General features: G+C 51.7%; 1 protein-coding gene across 2 annotated transcripts in view; it reads left to right on the forward strand.

The window, feature by feature from the left end:
• SLC8A2 (solute carrier family 8 member A2) overlaps positions 1–27,628 on the forward strand; it is an 83,372-nt gene that overhangs the window by 34,350 nt on the left and 21,394 nt on the right. The window lies entirely within an intron of this gene.

The raw sequence follows: 27,628 nt of genomic DNA on the forward strand, positions 1-27,628 counted from the left end.
TTATTCATCCGTGAGCTGCCAAGCTGGAGAGGAGAGAGGTCTCCTGTATTTTTAATGCCTGGCATTATGGAGGCGCAGACAGGTGGCTTTTTATTAACGGCTCTTTCTGTAGTCTCTGGATCAGAGAGATGCACTGAGGAAGAGGCGGAAGAAAGCAGAGGCGTTTGGATGGTAAACAATTTGGGTTGCGCGGGTCTGGGAAGACAAAATGGAGGCTTGTTAATTACAGCTTTTTCAAATGGCACTTATTCCCCCATCTTTTCCATCAGCGAGGACTGTAGGCCGCAATAAATGCTCCCGTTGCCATGGGGATGGGACTGAAAATGGCCTCCTCATGATGATGGATCCCTTCTTGGCCTGTAATGTTTAGAAGCACTGTGAGTCTGTCTGCTCAAGAACTGCTTTGGCGACATGGGCGGGAGAGGGACTGTCAGAAAGCTGAGGTGGTGCGGGAGGGAATAGTCTGCAAGCTTTCAACTGAAAGGACCCCACCCCATGCGCCTTCCTCGGCAGATCTGCATAAGGAGGGACCACTGCTTTCTCCTCCTTTAAAGGAACAACAGTTTAGGGACATTTTGGCACCTTTAAAAAGCCATTCAGGTGCCCTGATTGGTCAAAAAAGGTTCACAAACAGGTCGACTTGGTTCAAATTTGAATCAAATTGAATCGGTCAGTTTCAGGCAAATTCGATTCGAATTTGAATCGAATCGGCCAGTTTCGATTAGAATCCGAATCGAATCTAAAAACTCGATTTGTGCACATCCCTATGGTTTATCTGATGTAAGCTGCCAGTCGGAGGCAATGATTTTGGCTGCATTGCCGTAAGCTGTAGTCACTAGCCACAGGTACCCAGATTTGGGGTCTAAAAGACAGCTGCCATCCAATGGGATCAGAGGCAAGACAGAGGAGGTTAGATGGTTCAAGACAGGAAGGAAGTTACGTGCTAAATGGAGCAGGCCTCTCTCCAATGAGACACATCTCTTAGACCGAAAGTCACGTGCTGAGGTTTTAAAAGGCCTGGCAGAGCCAGACTGGTCCTTGGATTTCAGCTGACCTATGTTAGCTTGTATTGCACCCTAGAAGGTGCCTTGAGAAACCATAGAGTTGGGCTAGAGTGACCCACAGGCTGAACTTTTGGTAAAAATGGAACACTGCCACTGGGCAAGAGTCTTGAGAGGTGCCATTGACAACATTAAAAATTTATTATTTTTCCACATGAAATAAGATCTGAGTTAGAGCAAGAAACTCTCTCATTGCTGTTTCCTTTTGGTGTTTGGGGGTTTCACTCACGGTATTGTTTGCACCCTGACTCAAATTTCAGCCAGGAAATGGCCTGTATGTAAAAACAGGATCTTTCTCTTTCGTATATATGTATATGTGTTTACATATGTATAACCTCCACAGTCAAGGGCAGTCTATCTTTCAGTGAGAGAGAGCAGGAAAAGTCTGTTGTCTTCCACGCCTGGCTTGTAAGCCTTCCTGAGCCGCTGGCTGGCTGCTGCCGCCCGGGAACAGAACACCGCTAGTCCGGTCCAGCAGGGCTGTCGTTCTTGTGTCCTGGGTCTGACCTGGCTGAGGAACGTTTATAAAGGGCTCGCAGCCAATGAAAAGGTTGGGCGGGGAGCCAATCGGGGCCTGAGAAATCCTGGGAAGAACAAGGTTGGCTGGGAAAGTTTTACTGCTTCCAACCCCCCTGAAGAATTAAGGGAGTGTAATTATTTTGGCATTGCTGGAGGTTCTGAGGGTGTCTCTGTGTGTGTGGTTTTACATTAGGTTTGAAAATGTCTTTCGGCGTTGCTATCTGCTGAAGCGCCATCTGCATTGTAGGCCTTCCATCACACACCATCCAGTCGCGTTCTCGGGTACCTCTCTGCCACCCACCACGAATGCTACACGCTCGCTCTTATTTTTAAAAATGCACGCTGAGAGTTGAGACTCCAGAAGGCTTCCGACGAATTCTGGCGGATCGTGATAAAACTGCTTAGAGCCGCTAGGGGCTGTTGCCACCTCCCAGGCAGGAGAGAAGCAAGTTTCTGAAGTGTGAAGAGGACACAGCTTCTTCTGGTGGGGATGCTGAAGTCAAGTTTCATGGCCTGGGCAGCCCATTGGCCATAAATTTCGACGGGGGAACTTCCCCTCCCTTCCACCACCTGAAACAAAAAGAGTTTGATTTATTTATTAAGGCAGCCAGCAACAAGACAGTGCCAGCTGTCACCACCGTGATTGGTGTTGGGGTGGTTTGACGGAGCTCCTGGCAGGTTGTCACTGCCAGTTGGAAGTCAGTGTGGTGGGCATCCGAGTGTGAGGGAGGCGCTAAAGAGAGAGGAGGGGCTTTGTGCCTGGCTCACAGGACGCACTGCGTGATGCTGCTGTGCCCGGAGAAGTCAGCAATCAAATATGAATGCCATACAGACCATGACACAATTTGCCAACTGCGAACATAGGAACATCAGAAGCTGCCAGATACCGAGTCAGACCCTGGGTCTATCTATCTCAGCATTGTCTGCACAGACTGGCAGCGGCTCCTCCAAGGTTGCAGGCAGGAATCTCTCTCAGCCCTCTCTTGGAGATGCTGCCAGGGAGGGGAATGGGAGCCTTCTGCAGGCAAGCAGGCAGGTGCTCTTCCCAGAGCGGCCCTGTCCCCTAAGGGGAAGATCTTACAGCGCTTACATGTAGTCTCCCATTCAAATGCAAACCAGGGCAGACCCTGCTTAGCAAAGCATGACAATTCATGCTTGCTACCACAAGGCCATAGCCACCTAATGGCCCTTAGGTCCAGGCTCCAAAATTACCTAGGAGGTGCAGCTCTGCCCGGGAGGTGTGAGTCCAGCATGCCTTTTATTACCGTGCTTTAATGGTACCGGTGGGATTCTTGCTCGCTGAAGAGGGAGCGAAGCTGTGGAGCAGCCGCAAAGCTCTGAAGAGGTTGCTCCTCCCTCCCAGGTCCACCCCACAGGCCTTTGGGGCTGGTCCCCTCCTCGGCCGCTGCCAGCACCATCTGTGTCAATGGCAGGCGAGAGGGTCTCCTCGGATGCCCATTTGGCTACCAACTCGCTGCGTGGGCGGGAGGTGAAATGTCTCTCCCTCCAGGACAGCTGCACTCAGACCAGCCCGGCTTCCTTTGCCAGGCCCTTGGTGCTCGCTGCCAGAGAGCGGCCACGGAGCAGCCAGGGCCTGCTTAAACACTGGCCTCAGTCTTCTAGAGCAGGAGTGTGCCTTGGCTTCAGAAGCATGACTCGAATCGCACCGATTCGGTTCATTCCCCCCGATTTGTTATAAATCAAAGGCCACCATTACAAAGGGAGAGGAGAGAACTGAATAGCACCTGGGGCAAAGAAGCCACCTAATGGCGCAGCAGAGAAATGACTTGACTAGCAAGCCAGAGGTTGCTGGTTCGAATCCCCAGCGGAATGTTCCCCAGACTATGGGAAACACCAATATTGGGCAGCGGCGATAGAGGAAGATGCTGAAAGGCATCATCTCAGACTGCGCAGGAGGAGGCAATGGGAAACCCCTCCTGTATTCTACCAAAGACAACCACAGGGCTCTGTGGTCACCAGGAGATGACACCAACTCGACGGCACAACTTTACCTTTACTAAGGGAGAAAAGCTGGAGACACTTGAAGGAAAAGGAGGAGCATAAGAAGCTGTACTGAGTCAGTGTATTGGTCCATCTAGCAATTAAAAACCTGAATGGTGTGTGAAGAGCTCCTCAATAGCTTGCAGGGACTTCAGGGTAAATCTGCCCGATATGTGAACGTACCCCCTCCATTCCAGAGGAGATGCAAGCTAATGGGATTTAAAAGCCCTCTGTGGAAAACTTCTAGGTCCTTGTCCTGAGCAAAGTTCCTAATTAAACTGCCGTTCCTGACATTGTCTGGGGGGAAGTTAGCTCTTCTAAACAGAGCTCTGTGGGGTGTTATGCCCTTCATGCCTGATGCTTGAAATGGCCGGCTCCAGCTTCTGTTCACAAGTTGCCTTACGCGTGGGTCAGTGCTCTGCCACTTCTAGGAACATAGGAAGCTGCCATCTACTGAGTCTGTCTACACAGTCTTGTCTACACAATCTGTCTACTACACATAGTATTGTCTACACAGACTGGCAGCGGCTTCTCCAAAGCTGCAGGCAGAAATCTCTCTCCGCCCTCTCTTGGAGATGCTGCCAGGGAGGGGACTTGGAACCTTGATGCTCTTCCCAGAGCGGCTCCATCCCCTAAGAAGGGGAATCTCTTCCAGTGCTCACACTTCTAGTCTTCCATTCATGTGCAACCAGGGTGGACCTTGCTTAGCTAAGGGGACAGGTCATGCTTGCTACCACTAGACCAGCTCTCCTCTCAAGTATAGTTACTTGCAACTTGATTCCCTCCCGCTCCTAGCCTGCCATTTCAAATGGCAGGTAGGAATATCTCCCCACAAGTAAATCTACTGGAAAGGAGGCCCCCCCAGTCTGCCATTCCAAGTGGCAAGCTGGAACACCTCTCCATGAGCACATCTGTTTGCTGATAAGCACCCTGCTTTACTCTTTCAGGATTTCCCTTACTTTATGTTTGTTTATTATCTTGCCTATATTTTCTGGCCTAAAATAAAGTGGGGGTGGCGGGGAACAAATGACTTTTGTAAAGAAACCTCGAAGGTGATTCTGAGTCGCCCCAGGCGAGCAGGCAATTTGCAAGCCTGGGTTAAACCCAAAGGCTTCTTCACCCTACTAGTCTGATTTTCTGTGCATCAGAAATGTGTGGTGGGGCCATATAATGCTTCCCTCCACAAATCCTTTAATGCAATTGTGTCCAGTTCAGGAGAGCAATAATTCTCCTCCCCTCCACCCCCCCAGTAGACCCCCCGCCCCGATCTCTGCCATCCTTCACACCCCATCTTTGGCACCAGTGCTGTTGGGAGCAAAGCGCACCCGTCTGCCTTCCCAACGTGACCTGCCTGATTTGCTAAAATGAAATAGATTGAGGCCATTAAAGACCAGCAGCCCAGACTCTGATTCATAAATGTTTCTTTTTACGGCAAATGCTAGTTTCCAGAGTTGGGGAATTAGAATGTTTTTCTCTGCTCTAATGGGTAGGAACTGGCGTTTAGTGACGGAGTGGGTGGGCAGATATCTGTAGGAAAATAGTGTCACCATCTGTGGGAAACAGGGAGTTAGAATCTGTGAGGATCTGGAAGCCAAGGCATCTGGGTTCTGCCCCCAACCCTGGAAAGGTCCAGCAGTTCAAACCGGAGAGGAATTGGAAGCTTTGAGCAAGTGTATGCATGGGTATATGTCTGGGATTTCCAGGCACGCTACCTTGAGCCCTGCAGAAGAAAGGCAGGATATAAATGTCATAAATAAAAGAGTACTCTGAGCATATGCAAAGTGTAATTCTCTCACTGAGTAATAGCCACCAGCTCCTATAGATAGCAATAGCAATAGCAATAGCAATAGCACTTACATTTATATACCGCTCTATAGCCGGAGCTCTCTAAGCGGTTTACAATGATTTAGATCTGGGATTAAGGCCAAGACGCAGTCACCTTAAGTGGCAAAGCAGGGAAATGCTTGACTAACAAGCAGAAGGTTGCCGGTTCAAATAACTGCTGGTACTATATTGGGCAGCAGTGATATAGGAAGATGCTGAAAGGCATCATCTCATACTGCATGGGAGGAGGCAATGGTAAGCCCCTCCTGTATTCCACCAAAGACAACCACAGGGCTCTGTGGGTGCCAGGAGTCGACATCGACTTGACGGCACACTTTACCTTTACTGGCATCTACAAATCCACTTGCCAACTCACCAGTGGCAAGTGCCCCCAGCTCTCTGGCCAGCAGGACACCCAGTACCACCCAGATCTCCCCAGAGGCCTCATTTCCAGTCCCATTTTTGAGAAGGTGAGAAACTGCAGGACTCCTTTCTGAGCAGGAGGAGAAGGCTCCTGCGGCTTCTCACCCTCTCCATCTCCCAGTGCAAATAAGACAAGACCCACCTCTCTCCTAAGCCCCCTGCTGTGTGCCAGAAAAGGACCTGAGGGAAGAGAAGGGGCTGGTGGTGACCACAGGTAACGGCTGGCTCTCCTGAGCTAAGCCTAAATTTGTGGGTCCCTGGTGAAGACCTTCCAGCGGCAAGGCTGTCTGTTGGGATTGCTCCCGTTCTCTCTCCCTTCAGAAATTAAGTGCAGGAAGGAGCCAGATCTCCTGGGTTTCCCCACAACCTCGCAGCTCCCTCTGAGATGAGAATGATCGCTAGTGATGAGTGGCACAGCCGTCGGCCTCCGAACTGGGCCGTGGCTTAAAGATATTTCCCACCAGAAACCAATTGAAAAGGGGCCCTTTGGCTTGATTGCGCAAAAAGTTCATCCAGCAAATGGATTTCTAATGGTGTCTTTCTTCCCCCCAGCCCCCAAAAGATAGGTCAGCGGCTATTATATCATCTCTCCCTCCAAACCGGTCCACTTCTCCCCTTGCTGATTCCCTCTTTGCGTTCACCCACCTTTCCACCCTCCTCCACCAAATGAACAACAATCATCATCATCATCACGAAAACAGGAGCGTAATCCCCAGTAAGCTCCAGGGATAAAGGAAGCAATTCTCTGCCTGGGCTCTGTCCCGCCCGGCTCCCCCCATGACCAGCAGCAGGACAAGATGGGATTATGGACTGCTGTGCTTAAGCGGCCAGGAGCATTAGAAGATATGGGTGAAACAATGTGGGGATGGGTTGGGGTACAGTGGTTTTTCTCAGCTGATGGGGAGGTTGGTTCCTTCCAGGTAACAGTACAGGTAAAGTTGTGCCTTCGAGTCGGTGCCGACTCCTGGCGACCACAGAGCCCTGTGGTTGTCTTTGGCAGAATACAGAATGGGTTTACCATTGCCACCTCCTGCACAGTATGAGTCGATGCCTTTCGGCACCTTCCTATATCGCTGCTGCCCAATAGAGGTGTTTCCCATAGTCTGGGAAACATACCAGCGGGGATTCGAACCAGCCACCTCTGGCTTGCCAGGCAAGTCATTTCCCCATTGCGCTGAATGTCCCCCCTAATTTAAGTGCTCATTCACAGGTCCAAATAGGTGCCATGCTCTCAAGCGAAGGCCCAGTTCACACATCCTTGATTCCTTTGCGTGTATACCCGGTGTCTCCCATTCGTATGCAACCAGGGCAGACCCTGCTTAGCTAAGAGGACAAGACATGCTTGCTACCACCAGACCAGCTCTCCTCTGGACAATGCAGACAATGTAGTGTTTTCTGCATTGACTGGTTGTAGTTCTCCAAGGTTTCAGGCAAGAGTCTTTCCCCCAGTTGCCAGGGAGTGAGCCTGAACCCTTCTGTCTGCAAAGCAGATGCTCAACTCCTGAGCACAGCAGCTTGTATGGGTGGGTCCGGGAATCGAAATCTGGGCTGCCGCAAGGTCAGAAGTGCCCTCCCCCATGGTGGCTGTGTCCACTTTTTAAATGAATGCAAAAACGCATACAGATAGAGGGACACAGAAATCTACTTCCTCCGACTGAGTTTGTTTGTTTGTTTGTTTGTTTTCACATTTTATATCCCGCTCTTCCTCCAAGGAGCCCAAACTACAGACTTGAGTTTCTCTTTCACAACAACCCTGTGAAGTAGGTGAGGCTGAGAGAGAAGTGACTGGCCCAGAGTCACCCAGCAAGTCTCATGGCTGAATGGGGATTTGAACTCGGGGCTCCCCAGTCCTAGTCCAGCACTCTAACCACTACACCACACTACACCATGATTGGTCCCTCAAGTTCAGCCTTGTCTGTACTGCCCAGTTAGCTCAGTATTGTGTCCACTCTGACTGGCAGCAGCACTTCAAGGCTGGAAGCAGGAGTCGTCCCCAGTCCCGCCCGGGGATGCTGCCAGGGAGTGAACCTGTGCCCTTCTGCATCACTGAGCTACAGCCCCATCCCTGAAAGGGAATATCGTACAGCAGCCGGTGCTCCTCACATGTCGTCTCCCATTCGAATGCAAACCAGGGCAGGCCCTGCTTAGCAAAAGGGACTATTCCTGTTGACCTAGATCAACTCCCCGCTTGTGGCGAACGGCCCCGTCTGGCTCTCTCTCTTTTTGCGGCTGGCTCAGTCCTGTCCTCTGCTTTAAAATGCTCCGCGCTCCAGTTCATCTCGTTCGCTCCTGCCTTTAAAAGTTGCACACACATTAGGACAGGCACATGCATCCCCGCTCTCGCTCTCTTGCCAATTCCACCCCCGCCATCGCAGCCGGCGAGTTCTCCATCACCCGCCCACACACCCAAGGCCGATGCTGCTGCTTGCTTCTTTATTAAAATTCCAGGCCCCAGGAGCACCGCGGCCTCTCCAGTAGCCCGCCGTAGATTTATCTCCTCTGGCTGCCGTATCTCGCCGCCCTGCCTGTCCAGCCAAAGGGTTTCTCTTTGCAGCCAGAGACTTGTGAAGGGGTCTGGCTTTGACGGGTTTGGGGAAAGGACGGCCTCAGGGGACCTGGTCAAAGAAAGAGTTGCCGGCATTTTGCAACGAGAGGGGCAGGCAATCTGGAGTCCACGCTGGCATTTTAGGGGCAGTTTGTAGGGCCGAATCGCTGCCGATGCAGCAGAAGAGGGTGGCAGGATGGATGTGCATATGGGAAGAGAGCTGGTCTTGTGGTAGCGAGCATGGCGTGTCCCCTTTGCTGAGCAGGGTCTGCCCTGGTTTGCATTTGAATGGGAGAATGCATGTGTGGGCACTGTAAGAGATTCCCCTGAGGGGAGGGGGCCGCTCTGGGAAGAGCACATGCCTACTTGCAGACATGGAGAAGTTTCCAGGTTCCCTCCCTGGCAACTCCAGATAGGGCTGAGAGAGACTCCTGCCTGCAACCTTGGAGAAGCCACTGCCAGTCTGGGTAGACAATGCTGAGCTAGATGGACCAAGGGTCTGACTCAGTTGAAGCCAGTCTAAAAAACCCAGAGAAGTGAGCTAAAAGCCTTTCCTTCCTTCCTTCCTTCCTTCCTTGAATATCTATCTATCTGTCTGTCTGTCTGTCTGTCTGTCTACCTTGCTCATCTCCGATTGCTTGCCAGCAACATGTTCTTTTATCTTCCTTCCACCTACCACACCAAAATGGAGGCACTATGAAAACGCCAGAGATGATTTCCCTGAGCATCAAGAAATGTCAGGGGTTGGCATTTCCTCTCTCCTGGTGGTGTCGTCTTCAGATACCAAGAAAAATCAAAACAGGAGGCTGGGTCCCTCTGAAGCCAGGTCTCTCCCTCTGTTCTCCCCTCACCCACAGCAGGACAAAAATGTCAGAGGGGTGGCTGCCTTTCCAGGGACTGAATAGCCTCTAGGATACCGTTCGATGAGAGATGCCCTCAGGTTGATGTTGAAAGCAGCGTGTTTCCCACCCCAGCGGAGCTCGTCTGCCAAGGATGGGGCTCCTCGGTGTGTGTGTGTGTGTGGGGGGGGGATATCTCTGTTTGCTCTGTTCACTTTGTTCCACTGGAAAACCACGCATTGAGAATTGGAAACTTATTCCCCACCCCACCCCTTTAATTAGAATCTTCCACCTAACTCCCCAGCCCAGCCCCTGCATTAAATTAAAAAAAGAAGGAGAAATGATAGTGAATCAAAGGAACTCGTGACATTTCTCATCGTGACTTTAGGAAATTGCCACTGGCAGCCGAACCTAATTAAATGGGGGAAAGACCTTTGATGAGGGAGAATTAAACCTCAGGAAGTGGTCTGATTTAATTTTTTAAAAATTACAAAAAAGAAAAAACCCGCTTCCTTCTGCCACCTCCCTCGTCCAAGAGGGCAGGGAAACCCCCTCTCTGGTGCTGGAGGATTCCCGGCGCTTCTCCTGCGCCCATTCTTGTGGCAAGGGAGGGCTTCTCCCTTTCCCGTTGCATGCTCGTTAGGGTCGCCATCCAATTAAAAGGATGTTAAGAGGCTGTTGAGTTTAATTATTCCGGAAAAGCCACTGTGGGTGGTTTATAGAGGCGAAGAAGGCAAAGGCCCTATGCAAAACTAGCCCAATGGCGCTCTTAACAGGTGTCTCATTAATGCGCTTTGGCTAATGGGAATACGCTGCGGACTGGAGAGGAGAGACCCCTTTCTGTCTGTCTCGGCCGCCTCCTCCTCCGTCTGCCAGCCAGGCTCCAAATGAGTCTGGGCTCAACGGCCTCCTCTGCCACGGGCCCAGGGTGGTCTCGAGCCGTGAGGCCGGAGCCCTCTCTGGTGGCTGGCTTTGGTGGTGCCAGCCGGCGGAACCCGACAGGAGGCTGCAGCGAGGGACGGATGTCTGAGCGTCGCCTGCGCCGGAGACATGACTGATGGGCCACTTGTCTCCGGCGTAATTCCCGGCATTTGCTGTATCAAACATCTCGTTTGGAACGCAGACACTTCTCAGATGTTGGCCTAATACATTACACACTGCAGAGTGAGGCACTTGAGCCGTCTACAGCCTAATGAAGTGGGGCGGGGGGAGCCATGGCCTGTCTCTTAGCAGCAGCAACAAGAGAGTGGAAGGAAGGGGCAGAGGCGGTCTTTCCATGCGGCGAGGCGAGGTGGTCACCGCAGGCAGCAGATGACGGGGATGCCTGCAGGGCAGTATGAGGCCTCCTGCCGCCACCGCCGCCGCCGCCATCGGAGGACTTCTTCAGGGCCAGTCAGGGGTTCTCCAGCTCAGGCCCCCGGGGTGCTGTTGGACTTCAACTCCCATAATCGCCAGCCACAACCGCTGGGCCCCCCAACTTGGGAAGACCAGGAGAGATGGTCTGGTGGCAGCCAGCATGACTTGTCCCCTTTGCTAAGCAGGGTCCACCCTGGTTGCATATGAATGGGAGACTACATGTGTGAGCACTGCAAGAGATTCCCCTTCTTAGGGGAGGATGCGGCCGCTCTGGGAAGAGCATCTGCCTGCATGTGTGCAGAAAGTTCCAAGTTCCCTCCCCGGCAGCATCTCCAGATAGGGCCGAGAGAGAGTCCTGCCTGCAACCTTGGAGAAGCCACTGCCAGTCTGTGCAGACTACACTGAGCTAGATGGCCCCAAGGTCTGACTCAGTAGATGGCAGCTTCCTATGTCCCTATGGGTCTGCAGATGTTGTTGGGCTTCAACTCCCCTAACCCCATGAGGCCAAGAATGTCTGGGGATCCAAGCTAGAGAAGCCTTGCCTTAGAGTGTCAGGCCTGCCAAGGGATCGTGGCCCTTGAGGCAAGGCTCTACATGCTGCATTTCACACACACACACACACACACACACACACACACACACACACACACGGCCTTGGTGGGGGCCAGCCTCCTTTCCAAACCACCCATTGCAAACTTGGAGAGTGGTGTAGTGGATAGGGTGGAGGGAAGGTGGCCTGCAGCCGCCTCTGCTCTCCCCGTGCTTCTTGCAAGCCTTGCAAAGCATCCTTAGGGGCGGCCCTTTCATGCGGCAAAGTGAGGTGGTTGCCTCGGATGGCGGATGGCCGAGATGCCAGCAGGGGAGCAAGATGCCCCCCCCCCAGTGTCCAGGTATCACTCAGCAACCATCCGAGCCTTCTGCTTCCCCAGGGACCTGGGTGTCAAAGTCCTAGCGGGAGAGGTCTCCATCTGGCTTCTCTCTATCCAGAAAGTCTGCTCCAAGCCCGAGAAGGTGATGGATGGTGTTGTTCAACAAATCCCGAAGGGTTGCTGGTTTCATGAGGTGGTTTATTCAGCTCAGGTTATTTGTTTTCTACCTGTCAAGAGATTCTGCCTCTGCTGCTAAATTTAGCTCGGTGGAGACCAGCATTGCCTTATTGGGTTTCCAGAGCATACTAGATGCAAAACGGAGAGAGGAGATGGTCCGGGGAAAAGAGCTGTCTTGGGATGGTGGAGAAGCATGCAAGCTTTTGAACTGCACAGGGCTCTTAGGCAGGTGGGGGATGGGAAAGAAGGTAACCAGGGGCCAAGCAAACTGCAAAGGCAGTCCAGCAGAGCATGCTTGGGGCCAAAGGCTATTGCCAGTTCGGCTGGATTGATCACATTGAATGGGTGGCCAGAGAGGTCACTTAGAAAAGCACCTCAGTGTCTCCTTGTCACTGGGAGATATGTTGTCTGATGGGCTTCAGAAAGTGGCATCCTAAAAACCAGAGGGATGGACAGAAGAAACATCTGGTGTCCAATTTACAGCCCAGATTGAGAGAAAGTGAGGGAGAGTTCAGAGCTGTGGCTTGTTTGATGTTCTTCTGCTACAGGGCCCTCTTTCTGAGCATTTTCCTGCAGGGCTTGCTCCCAATAGGCTCTCCTTGTATCTCTGGAAATATTACAAACACACAGCGAGTCTCTAGTGCGTGCACGCACTCTCTCTCTCCTGCATCCAAAGGAAGCAGAACCTGGTTGTGTTGCTCCTGGAATTTCTCACTCCTCAGAGGAGTCAGGAGTCCTTCATAGTTCTGCTCATGCAATCAGTCTGGGCATAGTGGGCATGTGGAGGGCAAGGGGTCTGACTGCAGTGATAGAGGTCCCCCCTTCCCCAACCTCTGTGTGTGTCAGTTTTTCTCTGCTATAAAATGTGTGTGTGTGTTTATGTTTATGTCCACATCTCAAGCCAGGGCCTTCAGGGCCAGGCACCTTACTCCCAGGGTCATCAGGGATGCTCTCTGGCAGAGGGAGGAAGTGGCCTTATCTTTGAAGCTCGGCAGCGCCACCCCAGTGGTGGCCAGAAAAGGTATTGCAGCTTATCAGCCCAGACAAACCAGGTGGGGAAACCAATAAGGGCTTGATTGACCCTATGGAACTCTCACTTCAGATTTGACCAGCCACACAGATTGCTGTTAATGGCCTTCGTTTCCATAATTGGGAATCTGACTATCTCCCTGAACTTGACAAAGTATCCTTCTCTCCCCCTGCTTCCTAGATCTCCCCAGATTAACAAAAACAACAACACATATTTACATACCGCTTTTTAACAAAAGTGTCCAAAGCGGTTTACATAGAGAAATAATAAACAAATAAATAAGATGGCTCCTTGTCCCCAAAGGGCTAAATAAAGAGAATCACTATGTTTAAAAGGTGCCTCTTTGCCTCGACTCAAGAAAGGTCTTGTGGTAATGAGCATGAATCATCCCATTTGCTAAGCAGGGTCTGCCCTGGTTTGCATTTGAATGGAAGATTACATGTGAGCACTGCCAGAGATTCCCCTTAAGGGATGGGATGGGGTTGCTCTAGGAAGACCATCTGCATGCTTACACACAGAAGGTTCCAAGTTCCTTCCCTGGCATCTCCAGATTGGGCCGAGAGAGACTCCTACCTGCAACCCTGGAGAGACCGCGGCTGCCAGTCTGTGCAGGCAATTCTGAGCTAGACGGTCTAGCTCAGTAGAAGGAAGCTTCCTGTCTCTTTGCTGTGCTGGATCTTGACTTCCAGCTGGCCTGACTTGGGAATCTGCTTCCAGCCTCCCAAATCCCTGCCTGCCCCACAGGAATCTGACCGGAATCCTGCTGCTTGCCTCTGAAACTGGCTGAAGACTCGCCAAGGGAGAAGGGTTCTTGCCAAACAGCCAGACCATAAATACCTTTAGAGATGGCCTAAAGTTATCCAGTTGTATGAAATATTAATAACTTAATATTGTATGGTATATAATTAAAAAATAAGTGCATAGTGCTTTCGACAGCCAGAGCACTGGTGGGTGAAAGCAAGTTGACTCCATAACATGCAAGTGTATAGAATGCCGCCTGCCTGCTTTGCCCTCAGTTTGCACAAATAAACGGGACTGGAGACTTACTTTTTAAATAGAAGCCAATGATGTGTGTGTGTCGGGGGTGGGGGTGGGCTGGAAATGAAAGCTGAGAATTTGGGGGGACACAACTGGAATATCCTTGAGGGGCTCAGCCGCTGCCCCCAGTTTCCCGCTTTCATTTGAAAATTAAGGCTCTAGTCCCTTGCACTAGAACATAGGAACATTGGAAGCTGCCATATACTGAGTCAGACCGTAGGTCCATCTAGCTCAGCATTGTCTACACAGCCCGGCAGCGGCTTCTCCAAGGTTGCAGGCAGGAATCTCTCTCAGCCCTCTCTTGAAGATGCTGCCAGGGAGGGAACTTGGAACCTAGATGCTCTTTCCAGAGTGGCTCCATCCCCTAAGAAGGGGGATATCTTACAGTGGTCACACTTCTAGTCTCCCATTCAAATGCAACCAGGGTGGACTCTGCTTAGCTAAGGGGACAAGTCATGCTTGCCACCACAAGACCAGCTCTCTTCTCCTCCTAGAATCAGAGCCCTTCCTGCCTCTGGAGAGCGCCAAGTCCACATTTTGTACACCATCGAAAGGCACTGGTTCACCCCATTCAGGTCATCTCCCCAGGAGCGTAGGGAGCTTGCTGGCAGTCCAGAGACAGAGTGCCACTGCCAGCCCCTCCCGCAACTGCTCTCCCCCACCCACGTGACGGCCAACATCAGATGCCGGGGGGACTGGCAGCACCTGGAAGAGGCCGCACAGCACCTATCCTGCTCCTGCTCAGCCGGCACTTGGTTCGCCAGCTAGGTGCTCCCTTTCCAGGGTGCTTTTGCTCAGAGTAAGGGAGAGAAAGCAAGCAAGCAAGCAAGCAAGCAAGCAAGCAAGCAAGAGCCCAGCCAGGGCTTTGTTTTGCTAGCTGAGAAGGAGTGAGTGAGGGGACGGGCCTCACCTTTCCAGCCAGTAAGCCCTTTGTTTGCTCGCTGGGTGTAGGACAAGGGGGGACCCTGGGGGAAGGAGAGGGGTTGTGGTGGTGGCCCCCCAACCCTGGCGGCCCAGGGACATTTGTCTCCCCTTGCCCAATAGTGGCTACGCCACTGCTTCTGCCTCGGACTCCAACATTTTTGTGCTGGCCTTGCTTCTCCTGGAAGCTTCTTGCTTCTTCTCTTGAAGGTATTTTTTTCCTCTCACAACACTAGAGCCAGGGGTCATCCCATGAAGCTGAAGGCTGGGAAATTTAGGACCGACAAGGGGAAGTACTTTTCCACACAGCACGTAATTAATCTATGGAATTCTTTGTCATGGGATGTGGTGATGGCCACCAGCTTGGATGGCTTTGAAAGGAGCTTAGATAGATTCATGGTGGACAGGTCTATCAGTGGCTACTAGTCTGGTGGCTATAGGCCACCTCCAGCCTCAGAGGCAAGATGCCACCAAATATTAGTTGCAGGGGAGCAACAGCAGGAGAGAGGGCATGCCCTCAGCTCTTGCCTGTGGGCTTCCCAGAGGCAACTGGTGGGCTACTGTGGGAAACAGGAGGCTGGACTGCATGGGCCTTCTTGGGCCTGATCCAGCAGGGCTGCTCTTCTGTTCTTAGGAAGGACAACCTCGTGGTGCTGGCTGCTGGGTGGCCTCCCTGAACAGTTTCCTTCCAGAGAAGCAGGTGGTATTGTATGGCGCTGGAAAAGGTTCCAAGCCTAGGGAATCAGCCCGACGTGTCTTTCGGCTTGTTGGAGGCAGAACTGGAGGATGCTTCCATAATGCGTGTCTGTTTATATCTTACTGTGTCTCGGGAGGCTGCTCTCCTGATCTTTCATTAAGGGCTGTTTTGACATGCAAATTCAGGATCCCGTCGGGGGAGGCGTTGCTCAGTCGGAGCAGACGGCTTGTTTTTCTAAACGTGTTTATTTTTAAAAGAGCGGTAATTTGTTCAGAGGGACGGAGGTTGCTAACGAACCACTGCTCCGAGGGTTGCCACTTTTTTTGTTTGCCAAAATGTCAGTCTCTCAGGCTGAGTGCCCCTGGGCATGAACAGAGTTCCTTTCCTCCCCTTTTACCTTTTAAAGAAACATCGCTGCACGGCAGGATGGGGGCAGCGAGACCAGCAAGAGCCTTTTCCAGCTCCCCTGTTGCCTCCCCCAAACTGCATGGGCCGGTCTGCAGCCTGTTTGGGGCATCTCTGTGCATGCATGTGTGTGGAGGAAGGCCCCAAATGGGTTGCAGACCGGCCCGTGCAGTCATTTGGGAGGCAGGAAGGAGCTCTCGCTGCCCCCGTCCCATTGTGCATGACATTTTTTAAAAGGTAAAAGAGTGGACTTTCCCCTTTCCCACAGCTGCTGTGCTGCCGCTGCCGCCACCCGCAGAGAGGCGTGGCAAAATCTGCCACCTCTCAAATTTTGCCGCCGTAGGCAAGTGCCTACTTTGCCTATCTGTTAATCTGCCTCTAGCTACCTATGTACGTGGCACCTGAGAAAAGCTTGCATCCCTGTGCAGCCTTATGGAATGCAACCTGCAAAATGGAAGCGGCCCTCTCCACGATCCATCGAACGACAACAGCCTTGTTCCACCTTTGTGTGGGATAGGAACCCATCAGGCTTCCTTCCCTAGCTGTGTGGAGGTGTGACGGTGCTGCCAGCAGCAGCAGCAGCAGCAGCAGTGCTGGAAATCTCACCCCGAGTGTCCCCCATTCTTGGCCCAAGTGACATTGACAGCCATCTTTGCATTCCAGCGAGCACAGCTTTTGTTCAGTGGGGGCCTGAACGTGCCAGTAATTGCTTCTCCCAGTTGCTCACCCACTCAGCAAAGAGGAAGGCTGCAGCCTCCTGGAGAAGAGAGCAGGGAGGAGAAAGCACCACAAGCTAACATCGCCACTTAACACCGGCAACCTTGTGGGCGCTGCCAGGTATTGTGGGCAAAGAGGTGTGGCGCCAGGGCACTAAAAAGCATCAGATAACCTACCCGTAGTGGGGAGGTGGTGATGGCCTTCCAGAAGGGACTTCCTTGACTAATTTCAGCCATATCCACAGTTTCTTCTCAATGGTGCCAAAGATGGAGTTGCTAGCCCTGGATTGTCATTTCACTCTGTAGTTTGCCTTTTGGGCTTCCTCAGTCAATGAGTCCTGAGGGAGTAAGGAGCCGAGGGAGAAGTGTGCTATAGCCTTCTCAGTAGGGATCCCCTGGCTGGAACTCTCTGACTTATGAGAGCAGGACGGCCCTCTTCATCCAGGTGTTCTTCTGTCTGCTGGAAACGTTCCTTTTCCATCAGACTTTTTATCTGCCTGGGAGTTGTTTGTTTGTCCATTCATTACTTATGTTTCAAATGTGTCCGTCTTGGGGTGGTTTACAACAACACGAAACAGATTGAAAATGAAAACCTTAAAACAAATTATAATTCTCTTACTTAGTTGATTCTTCTACTCTGTCCCGGTTGGTTTGGTTCTGTGTCTGCGGTGTGGATTCTGTGCTATTTGTTTGATTTTTAATTATATTGGGGCAGTTCTTGTAATCATGATGGGCCTGGTGGAAAGGGTACTAGGAGATTTCCATGGTATATGTGCTCCCAATTTCTGATCATAAGGACCCAGAAATTAATTACTTACTTAATACATTTGTATACTGCCCACTACCAAAGTCTCTGGGTGGTTTACAGCATAAAACAAACCAAGAATAAAACAACAACAAATATTTATTTACGTACGGCTTTTCAATAAAAAAGTTTCCAAAGCGGTTTACATAGAGAAATAATAAATAAATAAATAAATAAGTTGGATCCCTGTCCCTGAAGGGCTCACAGTCTAAAAAGAAACATAAGGTAGACACCAGCAACAGTCACTGGAGGGGTACTGTGCTGGAGGTGGATAGGGCCGGTTGCTCTCCCCCTGCCAAATAAAGAGAATCGCCACGTCAAAAAGGTGCCTCTTTGCCCAGTTAGCAGGGCTGGACTGGTGTGCTTCCATGCTAATCCACAACTACAGTGCACAGCCAGAAATCTGGATCCCCCCTTGCAAGAGGCAGAGATAATGTGGCAGAGGCATAACCCAGAGCAGCTGGCTTTAAAAAAATAAATAAACCAGCTCCTGCCTCCAGCAGTTTTTGCAATGCAGTTACTGGGCGCACAGATAAATATTTTAGCACCTGATGCAATATTCATGTTGCTCCATCTCCATCTTCTTTTGCTTGGTTAGCGGGGGCCCGGAGCATGAAAGGCGGGAATAATTGCTCCTTCGACAAGGACCTCGAAAGAAATGCATCTGCAGATGCCCGTCCTTATGATGCCTTATGGAGACCACAAGGGCTTGGGCTCATGTCACAGGAGCCTATGGCCACCACAAAGGGTCCCGGTTTGGCTCTTGTGGGTCTCAAGTGAACACACCCTGGCACAAAGGGCTTGTTCCGTAGAGAGGCTGGGGGTAGGGAGACTCCTGCCTCTTCCCACCTTCCAGCTTAGTCGCAGAAGTTCATGGCTGTGGGTCACTCCAGTCTTTTTCTGACTGGGAGCAACCTGGCCCCCTCCTTCCCCCATAATGCCTTGAGCCCAATGGGCTGGTTTTTATGATTGGCAGACTTGAGGGGTGCTTACCCCTTCCAGATAAAGGAGGGATTGCGGGAGTGAAAGTTTCCCCTGTGTGGGGGTGGGTGGGGGTGGGAGGGCGGAATCGAAGAAGTCCCAGGACTGAAAAATAACCTGTCAGGAAGAAAGCTAGGTCGCTGGGAAACTGTACGTGGCTTCAAAGGGGATCAGACAAATCCCTTTAAAAGAAAGGTCTCTTTCACCAGGCAGCTGCTTGCGTTGAATCAAATATGCCAAGGGTTTCCCAACGTGTGGTCCTCCAGATGTTGCCAAACTACAACTCCCATCATCCCCAGCCACAATACATTATAGCTGGGGTTGGTGGGAGTTGTAGTCCAGCAACATCTACAGTGTCGCAGGTTGGGAACTACTGGAATATGCCCTTACCCAGAGGCGGCCCTTCTATGAGGCATGTTGAGGCTGCCACCTCAGGCACAGAGGGGCACGGGGAAGTGGACCCACTGCCACGGGCACGGCTTCCCTTCACTGCCCCTCCTGACCTGTTGGGCCACCATTCTATATGGCGTCGCCTTACCTGATGGCAGTGTGCTAGCCACTCCTGGCTTTGCCTAAATGCCTACCCTCTCCTCTGTGTCCCTGTTCTCCGCTCCTGATCCCTGCTCTGAGTTTTGAGAAACCAGGCTGGTTGCGGAAGGAGGACATAATTTGGACTAGAGAGATTCAAGTGCTGGCCAAGGGTGCCTTGGAGACACACTACAAGAGCAGTCCACTCTCCGGCTTAAAACATTCCTCTGTCTACTCTGCCTCCACCTGGCCTTTTGGGGGAAGGGGGCCGAGGGCAGTGGTGGAGGAAGCTCACGTGTCACTTGGTAAGGTTGGTGGGAAGGGGAAGTCTACCAGAGAGGGAGATGCACTAGGAATGGGGCGTTTGGGAGGGAAGGTGTCAGGCCTGTCGCCAGCTGGCGGCATGGTGTGTACCTGCCACACCAAAAAATTCTCTTTCCTCCCCAGCCTTGCTGTTTTCACTGAACATTTTATAACCTGCTTCCCCTGACTTCTGCAATCCACCCCACAATTTTATTTTATTTTTTAAGGCTGGCTACAGGCCTGGAAGGTGTTGATGGGGAATGTTTTGCATGATGTCCTCTCTGCCCTGTGGGGATCAAAGAGGGTATTGGGGAAGGGGGATTTGGGCCTGCGAGCTTTGTGCACTATAGGTGGCATATTGCTCCCGTGCCTCAGGTCTGCAGGGATTTACATAGGAATATAGGAAGCTGCCTTATACCGAGTCAGACCCTTGGTCCATCTAGCTCACTACTGTCTACTCACTGACTGGCAGTGGATGGCCAAGTTTTCCGGCAGGAGTCTCTCCCAGCCCTACCCGGAGATGCTGCCAGGGAGTGAACCTTCCTGCACACAAGCATGCAGATGCTCTTCCACCGAGCTACGGCCTCGTCCCCTGAGGATCTTTGGGAGCTCACCTGTTGTCTCCCATCCAAATGCAAACCAAGGTGGATCCTGCTTAGCCAAGGAGGCCATTCAGGCTTGCTACCACCAGGCCAGCTCTCCTTCGGGAATTTGGCCCCCTCGCCCTTCCCTCACTCTCCTTGCACAATCACAAAGGGTGTCGTGCTGGAGCATGGGCGGCGCGTGTGAGATGGGTATCTGTGTGGGACTGTGGTCACAGAGTTACCTGGAGGATCCTGCCCGCTCTGGCGCGGAAAGGGCCTTTTCTCTGAATAATGCGGTAATCACAAGCCCACGCAGTCCATCTGTCTGGTGCTCGCCGGGTTGGGAGTGAGGCCGAGAGTGCTGGGACCAGGCGGAGCAGAGCGGGAGCCCAACAAGGCAGATTGGTGGCGATGGTTTGGCATAACAGAAGCTTCTTGGATGTGGAGAGGGATGAGGAGGAGGGAGGAGAGGAGGAATCGAATCAAAGCGAGTGATTATTTGAACAGGAGAGAGGGAGAGGAGGAGGGAAGATTTTCGCGATGATTTGGAGTTAGTCTGTCTTATGTTTCTTTTTAGATTGTGAGCCCTTTGGGGACAGGGTTCCATCTTATTTGTTTGTGATTTCTCTGTGTAAACCACCCTGAGCCATTTTTGGAAGGGCGGCATAGAAATCGATTATTTGTTTGTTTATTTATTTTCACAGTCAGACAGGTGTTATTGACTGGTCTGTTTTATCCAGACATCGAGTCCTTCCCAAGGACCTGGGATGGCTGGATTTTATTGTCAATGTTGTTGCTGTTGTTATAGATATAGGCGGCATAGAAATCGATTATTTGTTTGTTTATTTATTTTCACAGTCAGACAGGTGTTATTGACTGGTCTGTTTTATCCAGACATCGAGTCCTTCCCAAGGACCTGGGATGGCTGGATTTTATTGTCAATGTTGTTGCTGTTGTTATAGATATCGTCACAGAATATAGGCTGTTCCCAGTAAAGTTGTAGTTGTTGTTGTTGTTGTCATCAACCTTTCATGGAGGGGGGAAGGGCGGTGTGTGTGTGTGTCCCTGCAATTTGTGTTTGCTGCCAAGTGCCATTCTGAAGCCTGGAAGATGCAGGGAAAAGAGACTCTGTGGCAGAAGCTGGGAAATGGGACCAGGGTGGCTCACTGACATGGCCTTAGGGCCTGCTGATTGCACAGCCATCTGGATCATCCTTGGGGACTTATGGGCAGGCTCTGAGCCGGCTGGCATGGGGCCTGTCCAGGCTGGAGGCAGAGCGCCTGCTGAGCTCCCCATGAGACGAGAGCTTTGAGTTGGTGTAGAGCGGTAGTTCAGTAGCAGATCATCTGCTTGGCATGCAGAAGGGTCCTGCTTCTGCCCCTGGCAGCATCTCCAGGTAGAGAGGTTATAGCTCTGGAGAGCTGCTGCCAGTCAGTGCAGACACAAGTTCAATGGACCAAGGGTCTGACTCAGCAGACGGCAGCTTCCTGTGGCCAGAGACCCTTGGGGCATTCTATGCCAAGGGGATTCTGTGGTACAGACTCAGACAGGAAGGCTGACACCCCCACCCAGAGTCATTTTTAGCCTCCTTTCCTTCAGGAAAGTAAGCTTATAAGGCCGTCCAGCTTTTGTGAGTCTGTGTGTCCCTGTCAACTTTGCAATCCCTGGACCAATTTGGACCAGATTTGGTACTGTTGTAGGGACACTTAGGGACACCTCAAGGGCGTAGTTTGTGATGATGCCATCCACCCCAATTCAAGATGGAAGACGCGTGAGCATTTGAGGCAGAAGTGGGCTAACTTGTGAACCGCCTAACGGATCTGGACCAAACTTGGTACAGTTGTAGGGTCACCTCAACGGCATAGTTTGTGATGGTGTCATCCACCCCAGTTCAAGATGGCGGACATGTAAATGTTTGAGGTGGAAGTGGGCTGACTTGCCAAGATGGTAATGATCAATTAAGATTATAGTGAAGGGGAAATAGGCAGATTAGTTTTTACCAGAACCTCTTGTTTCTTGATCCAAATGTGGGCAACTTTGCTGGAGATTTGCTGGATCTTTTCTGGAGATTTGCTGGGCAACTTTGCTGGAGATTCCAACTTTGCTGGAGTTGTTAGCGCATACATCCTTAACCGTACAACGTGATGTCTGAGAGGCACAGCATGGCTGAGCCCATCTGGGGTGGAAATGCCACGTGGCTTGGCTTCCTGTTCAATGGCAACCAAGGCATGGAAGCCCTGAAAGGGCAGAGTAGAGGTTAAGAGTGGGGGAGACACTTGGTGTGATCACACAAGTGCCTTGCTGTGGTTTGGACCCACCACAGCTCTGGCATTGCAGTTGCCCCTAAGATGGGTTCTTCGGCTGGGGCGGGGAAGCAGCAGCAGCAGAAAAGCTCCCGCACAGGAGCCAGAGGGGAAGAGGGGTGTCTGGAGAAGTCGAGGGAGGAGGCTGGTGAGGAAGAAGTGGAGTAGGGCAGAGCCTGGCCGGCTGGCTCTGAAAGTGGAACGTGGGCTCAGAAAGCAGCCTGATCCAGGCCATTGTTTCACGTCACGCAGGGCTGCACACCTTTGGCCCTCTGGCTGAGATTGGACTACAGCTCCCATCATCCCCAGCCGCAGTGGCCAATAGTCAGGGATGATGGGAGTTGTAGTGCCACCGCTGCAGGAGTGGCAGAGTCCAGCGGCCCGGATCTAATGGGAGGCGGAGAACCCGAGAGAGAATTTCCCGACGCTCCTGCTTGAGAGGGACCCGGGCGTCCTCTTCTGAATCCCCACTTGGGAGGGAACCCAGCTCCAGGTCTCGGCAGCGCGTCCACACTGGCCGGCAGCGCAGGCGGGGGTCTTTCCCAGGCTTGCCTGCAGACGCGGCCATGGATCGGGCCCTGCATAACTAGCAGGGGCTCGGCCACCGCGGGGGCCCCCCCCCACTTTTTAAGGAGGGGGAGTCTGTGTAATTTGCCGGTAATTGATTTCTCTGAGCTTCATGTCAACAAGAAGAATCTCGGTTACCATGGCAACCCTTCCCCGATGCCCGCGATGGGAGGGGGGCGGCGGGGAGAGGAGCGCAGAGGCGAAAGGCAGAGAGAGAGAGAGCAAGCGCCAGTGCCCCCCCCCGCCATTAATTCCTTTTAATTGATTTGTCTTGTTTGGGAACGGTGAACACGATACAGGGGCCAAGAGGGCGGCCAGGCCAGGGCCTGAGAGAGAGATGGTGGGACCAGGCTCTGTGTGTGTGTGTGTATACATCATGGTTCATTTGCCTGAGCGAATGTACCTGAGTATATGCAAATTTTAAGCAACTTACGGTCTAGCACAGGGCCCAGTGTTGTTGGACTACAGCTGCCATCATGCCCTGCCGCAGTGGCCAAGGGGCCATTGGAAGCCGCAGTCCAGAAGCCTCCGGGGATCCCAGGCTGGGAATCCCTGGCACAGCACAGACTCCGAGTTCTAAGTGAAGCACAACACCCCCCGCCTCCCCAGTGTCCAGTGGGATGAAAGGAAACCCAACCGTGGCCAAACTGGTCGCAACTGGTCAGGGAGCCATGCCCGCCGCACAACCTGAGTGGCAGGCTTCGCATGTCATAAGAACATAAGGACAACCCAAGGAAGCCCATCTAGTCCACCATCCTGTTTCACACAGTGGCCCACCAGATGCCGTTTGAAGCCACAGGCAGGAGTTGAGGGCATGCCCTCCCTCCTGCTGCTGCTCCCCTGCAACTGTCCCAGGTTCAGTTCCTGGCAGCGTCTCCGGGCTGAGAGAGACTCCTGCCTGGAACCTTGGAGAGCCGCTGCCAGTCAGTGTAGACAGTCCTGAGCGCGATGGACCAAGGGTCAGACTCAGTAGATGGCAGCATCCTAAGTTCCTATAAGCTCCCCTCCAAATATCCAGGATGCACCTCGGTGTGTCCACTTGGTGCCAGGTAGGCTTGACGCCATTATTTCCAGACAAGGCTTCTCAGCATCAGAGATGTGACGTGGCCGTTCTGTGATGGGAATTCCCCATGTATTTTCCAAAAAGCAGTTGTGGGGCAGAGGCCTGATTTGGATCAGGGCTCTGGCACACAGTGAAGGGAGGTCTAACCCTTTCCCCCTGTGCTGTGGCCCCGATTCAAGTCATCCCCTCTCAAGTTGCTATGAGCTATGACAGGGAACACGCAGGTCTGTAAGTGCATGTACATGTGTAGGTCAGTGGCAGAGCATCTGAAATGCATGCAGAAGGTCCCCAGATCAATCCCCGGCAGCGTCTCCAGGGAGGGCTGGGAAAGACACTTGCCTGAAACTTCGGAGAGCTGCTGCCAGTCAGTGTAGACAATACTGAGCCAGATGGACCAATGGTCTGACTCAGTATAAGGTAGCATCCTATGTACCAGAGAATGTATCATGGGCGGGGGGGGGCAGCGGGGGGGGAGGTTTAACCATGTTCCCCTGGTGTCACACCCTTCCCCAGATCAATTGGATATGGGGGATTCTGAGAAACCTGCTAAAGTTTTGGAATGTCTGCTTTCGACAAGGACTCTGTTTTATGGGTTTTCTCTATTGTTTAGATGAATTTCTGGTAGGAACCCAGGGAGCATTCCCAAAATTGTAGTTCCCAGACACCTTCCCCACGACCTCCCTATTCAGATGATGCTTCTTTGATCAGCAGCTTACATGTATGCAGGGGGAGGATAATATCCCTTCAGAAATTCAGCAATATGGGGCCGGGAGATTAGGAAAACAGTGGGTGGGGTGCAATAAACAATCACCCATAACAAGTTTGGTAGATGTGAATGAAAACATGATTCAGAGAGAAGGGTGGTGTAGCAGAGGCAAAAGGCTGGGAAGGAGGCATAAGGACAGCCCAAGGAAGCCCATCTAGTCCACCGCAAGTGGAAGGAACGGCGGAAGAGTTAAATCAATCTCACGAAGACTGATCATAATAACAGCAAAACCCACAACAAAATGTCGTGACATATCCCTGGTGTGCATGTATTACCTAGACCTGTGGCTGAGCATGGTGGGAAAAAAACCAGAAATTAGCAGTGCCTGCTCTAATTTGGCTCTTACTTCATATACCAGTTTGTGTGTGTGTTTGTGTGTTGGGTGGGGGCGGGGGACACCAGTACTCAGTCCCAGCTTCTCTTTATCCTGTTATGACTGACTTGAGGGAATATTCTTCAAGCGGAGAGACTGCCCACTCTTCTTGTTCAAGCCCTCCTTCCCCATGGAGTTCCATTAGCTCCGCCTGCCTAGTTGTCTGTTAAGTGCCCTCAGATTCTGCCAACATTCCACTCCATTTACACTGGGGCAGGTTTTCTGAGGGGTTTGCCCTCTTAATTTCCCCCCAGATTTTTTTGTGAAACTGACATATCTTGAGGTCACCCTGAGTCTGCTGGTACTTCTCTCTCACCCTCAGGTACTCCGGTTATGTGTTCCTAAGAATCATAACATTTCCAACTTTTTGGGAAATAGATATTAGATGACTGATTTGATGAGGAAAATTACTCCAAGTAGCCCCATTGAAATTAAAAGGACAAGTTAGGCCTTGCCTTTTAATTTCGCCTTTGCCTTTAACTTGTCTTTTTAATTTCAGTGGGACTACTTGGAGTAATTTTCCTCATGATGTCAGCCAATCAATCAATCAATCAATCAGTCATCATCATCTATATCCCACTCTTCCTCCAAGATGTTCATATACACTTTTCTCCTCCTTCTATCCTCACAGCAACCCTCTCGGATAGACCAAACAAGAGAGGCCATTGTTGCTGGGGATGGTGGGATTTGTAGTCCAGTGACACCTAGGAACTCAGTGTTGAGAACCCCTGAGAGAGGAGCTATTGGGATTGAACCTGGGACTAACCTCATGCAGGTCTTGTGCTCTAGCACTGAGCTATGCCTCTGCCCCACCTCCAGGCATGGCACTGTACTTAATGAGTGTTGGAACCGGACTGGAAAAAACTGGGTTCAAATCCTGTTCAGCCATGAAGCCTGCCTACCTCACTGGATTGTTGTGCAAACACCATCAGAGTGCCCCCCCCCATATGTGCCACCCCGAGCTCTTTGGAGGAATGGCGGGATACAAATATCGTTCTTGAAGATTTTGGCAACAGTGGCTTTGTGAACACACACACATAGCACAGGTACGCTCATGAGGGAACCAGAATTGGCTGCAGGTCCCTGTTGCATGGCAACCACCAGAGAAAGAGGACACAACACAAAACAAATCTCGCAATGGAGTGGGCTCTTCAAGAGCTGAAGAGGCGTCACTGCCAGAGATCTTGCTGCAGCACCACGGACAGCACCAAAGCCAAACCATGCGTTTCATGTGCTGCTGCTCTGATCCCTGGTCAATCCATCTGGCTAGAAACAAACGGGGTCCTTTTTGCCAGAATGTAAAACTATGGTAGATGCCCAGAATCTGCCCTCTTGAACAGGAGAGTGGTGTGCCTCACCGCTCATGTGCAGGCATCCTGCACAACACAACAGTCAGGCGTGCAGACAGAGGCAGAGTTTGAGGAGCAACTCCTCATTTCAATTGAGGAGTGGAGAGGAAAGATGCTTTTTTTGGGGGGGGGGGGGGAGAAAATATGTTGGGGATCATCCATCAGGCTGACCAAGGCAGTCTCCATCCCATTGCCCTCCCTCAAACCAGTTTGAAATGGGTCTGATAATCAGTTTCCTCCAAGACTGCCTGGAGCTGGAAGGCCACCACCCTTTCAATTTCCTTGCCCAACCATGGAGACAGGCCTATAGTTGGTTTACTCTGAGAGATCCATTGCAGGCTCCTTCAGAAGAGGTCTAATGATTGCCTCCTTAAGACAGGGAGGCATCCTGTCCTCCCTCAGAGAAGCATCTATAATTTCTACCAGGCCTTCTACATCAACCTCCCTGCCAGACAGTATTAGCCATGTTGGACAAGGGTCAAGAGAACAGGTGGTAGGCCACACTGCTCCAAGCAGCTTGTCCACATCTTCAGGAGTCACAGATAGGAACTGATCTAGCCTAACAACAGAAGGAGAGTTGGTGGACACCTCCGATTCAGACACTGCAATCGCTGTGGGATCTGAGTCTACGTCAGCCAGAATATGAGAGATTTTGTCCACAAAGAACTCATGAAAAACACCACAGTGGGTAATTGATTCAAGGAAGGGGGGGCATGCACTAGTCCCCTCACAACCCTGAACAACTCCGCTGGGCGTGAGCTTGTAGATGCCATACGGGCAGAAAAGAATCGTTTATTGGCTGCACGTATTGCCATGTTAGGTTGAACACAGGTACAGCAGTATGCTTGCTATCTGTACCATGCACCTGAGGGTCCTGAACTCAGATCCACTTTTTAAATGAACGCAGGTGCAGTCATTCACGCAAAACCGTGCCCGAGTGTACAACGTAATATCTGACCGGGGCTCCTGCCTTCTCAGTCGGCCCATGACTCATCTACCAGCCTTAGCTCTAGGAATGGAAGGAATCTTGCATCTTCGCCTACCTCGTGATGATGCAAGCTTCCCCTTATCAGGCAGCTGCCAGCAGCATCTTAAACCTGCCAGAGACAGCTCAGTTGCTTGGAACAAGTTGAGTCGGAGGAGATGGAACCCGGAGAGGGTGGATGGACGAGCATATTTATGCACCGTGAAACACGCCATGGAAACCGAGACGGAAAGAAAATGTTCTCCTGTGCTTGGGATCAGCTGGATTTTCAAAACAGGCAGATCTTGAGACAACCATTTCACTCCCTGGGACCAGAAGCTTCAATCGGTTGAGGGTAGCTCCACACAACAAACACACCAGCATTATGCTGGTGTCTGCTGCAGCAGATGTGTAGAGTGCAGGCAACACACCGTCGACGTTTAATTGCCATGTCAGAAGCAACTCCAGAACAAGAAGTGTGGGGGAGCAAAGGGTGGCAAAGCACTTTATTAGGCGAGTGAGGATTTTGCGAGGAGGTTGTTCTCATGGCCATCTGGGGTATTGGGAGTCCTCCACACTCAGCAGCTCCAAGCCTGGGTAGCCCAGATCTGCTACCCAGGC

The sequence above is a fragment of the Hemicordylus capensis genome, chromosome 7 (genome assembly GCF_027244095.1).
Source record: "Hemicordylus capensis ecotype Gifberg chromosome 7, rHemCap1.1.pri, whole genome shotgun sequence".
NCBI lineage: Eukaryota > Metazoa > Chordata > Lepidosauria > Squamata > Cordylidae > Hemicordylus > Hemicordylus capensis.